Source organism: Bufo gargarizans, chromosome 1 (assembly GCF_014858855.1).
Source record: "Bufo gargarizans isolate SCDJY-AF-19 chromosome 1, ASM1485885v1, whole genome shotgun sequence".
Lineage (NCBI taxonomy): Eukaryota > Metazoa > Chordata > Amphibia > Anura > Bufonidae > Bufo > Bufo gargarizans.
Window position 1 is genome coordinate 743,136,111 of NC_058080.1, and position 7,499 is coordinate 743,143,609.

Consider the following 7,499-nt stretch of genomic DNA (forward strand, 5'->3'; position numbering starts at 1 on the left):
CTCGTAACACCAAATTTCTATCTGCTAACAGAAATGGTGTAATGAAGGTACCATCTCTTTCTGGATGGTGGACAATGAAACTGTGGGAGCTGCTCATGCTTATGTAACCACTGCGTCTACCATCTAGGTCAGACCATAACTGTAATCAGGTACATATCTGCCTGAGACATAACTGCAGGTTAAGTTTTGCAGCAATCTGACATTTCCATCTGGCTTTTTTAAACTTTTTTTTTGTCGTTGAGGTTTTTTTTTTCAGATAAGTACTGGCTTGTTGAATATTTCAACATGTTGAGGGGGCCCTGACAATAAATCTTTTAGTCCTCCTCCTAGGTGGGCTCCGAGTTCAGGCCTTGTAACAACCTTTTCCCCTGGTTCCTCTGTAGCTACACCCCTGCACATGACAAGACGACACTCACATAGAACCAGTGGAAATGTGAAATCATAGCATAATTATAACTCGTACAGTAGTGTTCAAAAAATACCAGCAAGTTTAAAAAAAAAAGCAGATAAATTGCAAAATCATAATTTTTTTTTCCATAAAGGCAAATACTCTGGAGATGCTACATATTCAATTCCAAATCAAACCCATAACAATGTCTTCAGTTTATGTTAATCTACGGTGGATTTTGAGTCTTTAAAGATGGCGCCCGCTTCCAAGCGAACACCATAACTACTGGCTGCCCGCTGTTTTACGCAGCAGACACCCGGGCTAATGTCTGCGATCGGCAGTAGTGCTGATGGCAGACATACCCCTCAGATGCCGTGGTCACATTAGAAATTTGTGTGATTGTCGGGCAGGAATGCCTCCTCCAGGAAGAGATCAGGGAAGGCGTTCTATTGCAGTAATAAGCCAGAGCCTGTACTAGGCTTTTAGATTTATTACTGATATATTCCAATTCAGGCCTGCAGGTGGTAGCACTGTATTAGAATACATCTTTGTATATTGCAATGGATAAAATTCATACAATTTGCAATGTAATGATTGCATGTTGGGGTCCACTTGAGGGCCTAAAAAAAAAAAAAAGTCAAAATAAAGGGGGTCATTTATTAAGAATGGAATTTTAGACCGCATTTAATAGTGTAATGTGGCTTTAATTTAGTGCTCGGGGCTCGTCTGACACAGAGAGAAAGTCTGAACTGGGCACTTAAAAGGTTACAGTGCCTTGTAAAATTACTCACCCCTTTGACTTTTTTTTGTATTTTGTTACATTACAGCCTTAAGTTCAATGTTTTGTTAATCAAAATTTTATGTGATTGACCAGAACACAATAGTCTTGGTCGGTGAAGTGAAATAGGAAAAATATATAAATAAAACTATTGTTTAGAAATAGAAAACAGAAAATTGTCCTGTGCGTATGTATTCACCCCCTTTGTTAGGAAGCCCATAAAAAGCTCTGGTGCAACCAATTACCTTCAGAAGTCACATAATTAGTGAAACGATGTCCACCTGTGTGCAATCTAAGTGTCACATGATCTGTCATTACATATACACACCTTTTTTTGAAAGGCCCCAAAGGCTGCAGCACCTAAGCAAGAGGCATCACTAATAGTGATGATCGAGCACCAAAGTATTTGGGTGTCCAGCCCAAACACATTGCTATAGTCGTGAGCACCCGAATATAATGGAAGTCAATGGGAGACAACCAGGCACCCCCTGCTCTGAAGTAGATGAGGACTGGCCACTGATTATTTAATTTATTTACACTAAAGAAACAGTTTTCGGATGGAGTACTGTATATGTCACGGATGTGTATTAATCGCACACTATAGACAATAAATGTGGCGCTGATTATTTGAATTTACGCAAAAAGACACCGTCTGCGGATGATGTACAGTATATGTCACTAATAGGTATTAAAGAAAAATATCTTGCTGCTGTCAAACACACACAGTGGTCCTTAAAAGGACTTTGGGGTCTTTGAAAAGCTTTTGGTAGTAAAAATAGCAAATTTCTCTCCCTGCACTATGTGTCCCTTCCTCAGCACTGATGCCCCTGAGACTGATCAATTTAGTGCAGGTAAAAATATATTGCTGCTCTAAAACACACGCACAGTAGTCCTTAAAAGGACTTTTGGGTCTTTGAGAACTTTCTTAGAATAATAACTGTGAATTTCGCTCCCTACACTGCCTTCCCTTCCTACACTCTGCTCTCCCTATGACTGATCCAAGCACGTGTCATCGGGTGCTATATAGCACACGATGACGTGTTGCGGCCAGCCAATCACTGTAATGCCAGCAGCCAACATGGCTACTGGCATTACAGTGATGGCAGTACTTAGCAGCCACGAAACGTGCGGGGAGGAGACTCAAGCATGGCGCTCAAGCTCATGCAGTACTCAGCTAATTACCGCCATGTGCAGAGCATAGCGATGGTTGAGCCTAACCGGTATTCAGCCAAGCATGGTCGCTCATAACTAATCATATATAGAAGCCACTGCGGAAAGAATGGTACGTCTAGATGCAACTTTCTTTTCAATAGATACTTCAAAGAAGAACTTGTCATTCTCTACATTCCATCCCAATCCAAGTATGTTCTGGACTCGAGGATGATCATAATAGAGATCTACATTCTTCATTGTTGCTGCACGTTCAGATGATCACTGATGGCTTCCAGTACCTTTCTGTTGTTTGAGATAAATTTGTGAAGGTGCAGGTTTCCTCTTGGGCATAACTCTTGGCTTTTTTTTACTAGTTCGATTGCAGATTCTGTGGACTCTAGACTTATGAGACCATCATCTACATAAAAGTTTTTCTTCAGAAAATTTGATGCTGATGGGCAATCCTTTTCATTCTAATTGGCCAGGTACTTCATACCATAATTGGCGCAACCCGGAGACGATGCTGCTCCAAACAAGTGTACTTTCATTCTGTATTCTGCTGGCTCTGTATCTCCATCCTCCCACCATAGAAACCTCCGGAAGTCTCTATCTTCATTCTTTACATGAAACTGGTGGAACATCTTTTCAACGTCACACATGACCGCTACCGGATACTTTCTGAATCTACAGAGTACTCCAGGCAAAGTGTTTGTAAGATCTGGTCCTTTTAGTAGATGATCGTTCAATGCAACACCATCGTACTTTGCTGAGCAATCAAATACCACTCTAATCTTATCTGGTTTCTTTGAGTGGTAAACACCTTGATGTGGGATGTACCACACTTCTTCTTTAGGTTGATTATTAACGTTCTCTGCATGTCCTTCTTCGAGGATGCCTTCCATGAATTTCAAATAATCATTCTTGAGTTTGGGATCTCTTCCCATACTTTTCTTCAAACATTTCAATCTTGCTAGGGCAAGATTTCTGTTATTTGACAGACGAGGTGGTTCTCTAATAGTGATGAGCGGCAGGGGCAATATTCGAATTCGCAATATTTCACAAATATTTTGTAGAATATTCATCATATATTCGCAAATTCGAGATTATATTCTTCATTGCGAAAATCGGCAATGTATTATTCGCGTAATGCGCTCGAAATTCCGGTGTGGGTCACTTATACTACATTTTTCAAGCTGGTATAAGTTTCCTGAGACAAACTTTTTCTTCTGGGGACTTCTCCTTCAATTGTTGGCACTTGTGTATGGAGTGGTTCTCTCCACAGAACATACATTTGAAAGTAGTCAGAAGATTTGTTGGTTCTGTCTCTCTACTGATCCCAGTAGTGACTTTGAACTTGCTCTCATAGGTATCTGGACCTTTAGCTGCTGTGTTGGTTGCAAAGCCTTTCTTCTAAGGATTTTAAGACATAAGATGCCAATACTGGATTACATGCTATTCGTGCTTCCTTATTGACAAAATCAGAGAACTTTTTAAAACTTGGGAAGTTCTTGCCTAGATCTAACTGTTCAGTCACATAGCAATTCCATATAGAAGCCACTTCTTCAGGTAGCTGTTAGCATCCTGTGGTTTTCTAGATAGTCGTTCAGTACTTCCAGTCCTTGAATATGTGGGATGGCATTGCTGCATGCTTGCAGGAAATCACAATACTTTTGGAGTCTGTAGTGTTTTTTAGGACCTATTTTAGGCCAGTTATTTAGTTTCTCTCTAAAGGCTCTTTGTACTAAGAAAGGATGACCACATCTTGCATAAATTTTTTTCCAAGCGTGCTTGTAGGCTTCTTCATCTTTTCTATAGAAGTTACCTTCAAGAACTTCCTTTGCTTTTCCACCAACATATCTTTGAAGGTAGAATAATTTTTCAAAATAACAATAACTTTTACAAAGACAGGTGCACTCTGCGGTCTTACTAAACCCTCATACTGATGTAAAATTGAGAGATTAGCCAACATATCCTACTGTGGAGGATCTGAAACCCCCCCCCCCCCCCGTACAGATGCGCGACTGCATATGGGGTTGAGCACTTTCTGCTTTTCATTACCACGCCAATTTGTAGTTTATATATAGAATTTTTGGGGGTGTAAAAACTCCTAGTCTGAATGTGTCTTTATTTCCATATACAGGCAACATTCTGGTGCACTTGTGAGGCCCGGGCTATATCAGCCAGTCTTGGGTGGGGCTCAGAGCTCTCTCCTTCCTCCCATTGTAAGCATGATTGCATGCTGGAGGTAACTGGGAGTTTGCCGTGAGTCGGACCTTGCGCTCCTGTAACTTGCCCACGGGCTCCTGGTATTGCCCATAAGGCACAGGTAGGTTTAGCGTTAGATCTCAAGCTACTTGAGAAACCTTGGCGCAGTGCTCGGGCTCAGACATGTCAATTTTACATCAGTATGGGGGTTTAGTAAAACCGCAGAGTGCACCTGTCTTTGTAAAAGTTATTGTTATTTTGTTTTATTGTTAAAGGGCTTCTACCACCAGAAATACTGTTATGTAGCGGACTGACATTAGCGATGCGCTGCACTACATAACAGTATGTTTGTTACCTTTCTCCCTGCAGCCGTTCTGCTAAAACAAGGACTTTTATAATATGCTAATTAGCATCTAGGTGCTATGTGGGTGTCAAATCAGCACCTAGAGGCTCCGTCTAATCACCCTTTATCCCGCTCAGGTCCCCTGTTCTGCCCACCCCGCTTCTCTTGATCCATGGCACGGTTCGCTGCATTGTTGACGAAATCCTGCGCCGTTTACTTCTATATTCTGCCCAGGCGCAGTGAGTGAAGGTCGCTCTCCTGATGCCAGCTTCCTCACTGTGCCGGCGCCGAATACAGAAGTGAACAGCGCAGGCGCGGGATTTCGTCAACGATGCAGCGAACCGTGCCATGAATCAAGAGGAGCGGGGCGGGCAGAACAGGGGACCTGGGCAGGATAAAGGGTGAGTAGACAGAGCCTCTAGGTGCTGATTTTACGCCCACATAGCACCTAGAGGCTCATTAACATATTATAAAAGTGCTTGTTTTAGCAGAATGGCTGCAGGGAGAAAGGTAACAAACATACTGTTATGTAGTGCTGACATTAGCGCATCGCTGTCAGTCAGCTACATAACAGTATTTCTGGTGGTAGAAACCCTTTAATCACATCCACACATTTGCTATCCTGTGTAGGATGTCTATTGTGGTACTTGTGGTCCACTGTGTGCATCCTCCATTTTATGCATTTTTGCATAAATTGCCATTAGCAGCGGACCACAAGTGCAGGATCTGCCCCCACGGTATAGATGTGCCACTGCATATGGGGTTGAGCACTTCGTGCTTTTCATTACCATGCCAATTTGTAGTTTATATATAGAATAATTTGTCAACTGGACTGAAGCAATGATGCTCAATGATCATTACAAAGCTTGCCTTCCATTCTATGAACTTCAGTACATCTCCTGAAAATACAGTAGGCTCCGGAACGGGAAGTCTAGCAAGGACTGTTCTCTGTTGTCTTGCTGGGACAATGGTTGTAACACTCTCCTGAGCATTGCAATGACATCTAGGGATAGAATCATCCGGTTCTATTTTCTCACTTAGTTCTAAATTAGGCGAGTCTCTCTCGTCATCTTTTCCGGTAGAGATAGAAAGTAAATTCACACATCTTTTTCCTAACACTGGACTAGGCCTCTCTTTGTCTTTCTGAGCAGGAATGGACTGATAATGACTTATTTCCTCACTAAGTGTTGGACATTTCCTTCCATTCTCATTAGCATAAGTAGGAAAGTAGGAGTCTGCTTCTTCACTTAGTACATATTTGAACCTATGACTACTCTGATTCATATCATCTTTGTGTACTCTGAGTCTGGTTTCTATGATTCTTAACTTCTTTTTGCCTTTCCAGACTTTTCAATTCAGCTTCCTTTTTAGCCACCAGTTGACGCTGCGCGTTGATGACAGCTTCCATATCAATTTCTGCTCTCTTGACAGCAAATTGTTTAGCTAATTCCTTTCTTTTGGCTGAAGTATTTGAGGACTCTGATATGGGGGTGGCACTTCTGCTAGTGAAGGAAGTCCCACTTGTAATTATGGTTCCACCTAAGGACCTAGCATAGTCTCTCATAAAAAGCTTGTTCATTCTCCTTCTTGCTTTAACTTCATCAGTTTGCTGCAGATGATAGTTCTCTTATGAGCTTTACTAAGTCTTAAGTGACCACAGTACATGTGTCCATGTTCCTTACAAACTCCTGGAAAGGTGTCGTAGATGACCACAAGTTGACATATGCTGCATAAGCTCTGATTCAGATTCTTCTACCGTCTCTACCATATCACTCAAGTTCCTTTTTATACTTACTTGTTTTAGCTTTCCATGAATATTAAAAGGACCTTTCACTTAAAATGCAATAGCGATAAATGCAGGCAATAAATGACTTTCACTTTAAATACAATAGTAATAAATGACTTTCATTTTAAATACTTTAGAGTTCATGTACTACAAACTGTCCTTTATTTTACTTTAAAGTCCTTTATTCCTGAACACGAAAATGTCTCTTTATGCCATAAAAACATATATACTCATTATTTCATCCTATAATAATGTTGCATACCGCATGCTTACTACACCACTAGATGCATGCTTTAAGGGATCTAGTTTTTTAAAATGGGGTCATTTATACGGGTTTTCTATCATCTTGCAGCTCAACGCTATTACATGTGTGCAATGGGGCCTGAACCATTTTCAGTTTATTATCTGAAAGGCCCCAGGAGAAGACAGGAGAAATGGGGTGATACATTTTGGGGTGTACTTCTTCATTTTCATGTGCTCTGTAGAAGAAAAATCTGTCTTTAAATTGACACTTGTGTAAAAAATGAAAAATATTTATTTTTCGTCTGCTTAGCATTAATTTCTACAAAAAACTAGGGGGTCTAAAAGCTCACTACACCACTAGATGAATACCTTAGGGGTCTAGTCTTCAAAATGGGGTCATTTATGGGGGTTTTCTATTGTTTTGGCAGCTCAATGCCATTATATGTGTGCAATGGAGCCTAAAACATTTTCGAATAAATTTTGTGTTCTGAAAGCCACTGGGTGCTCCTTTATGTTTGGGTCCTGCCATTTGTCAAGACATAAGATTAGGGCCACAATGGGGATATTACTGAAGACAGAAGAAATGGGGTGATACATATTGGGG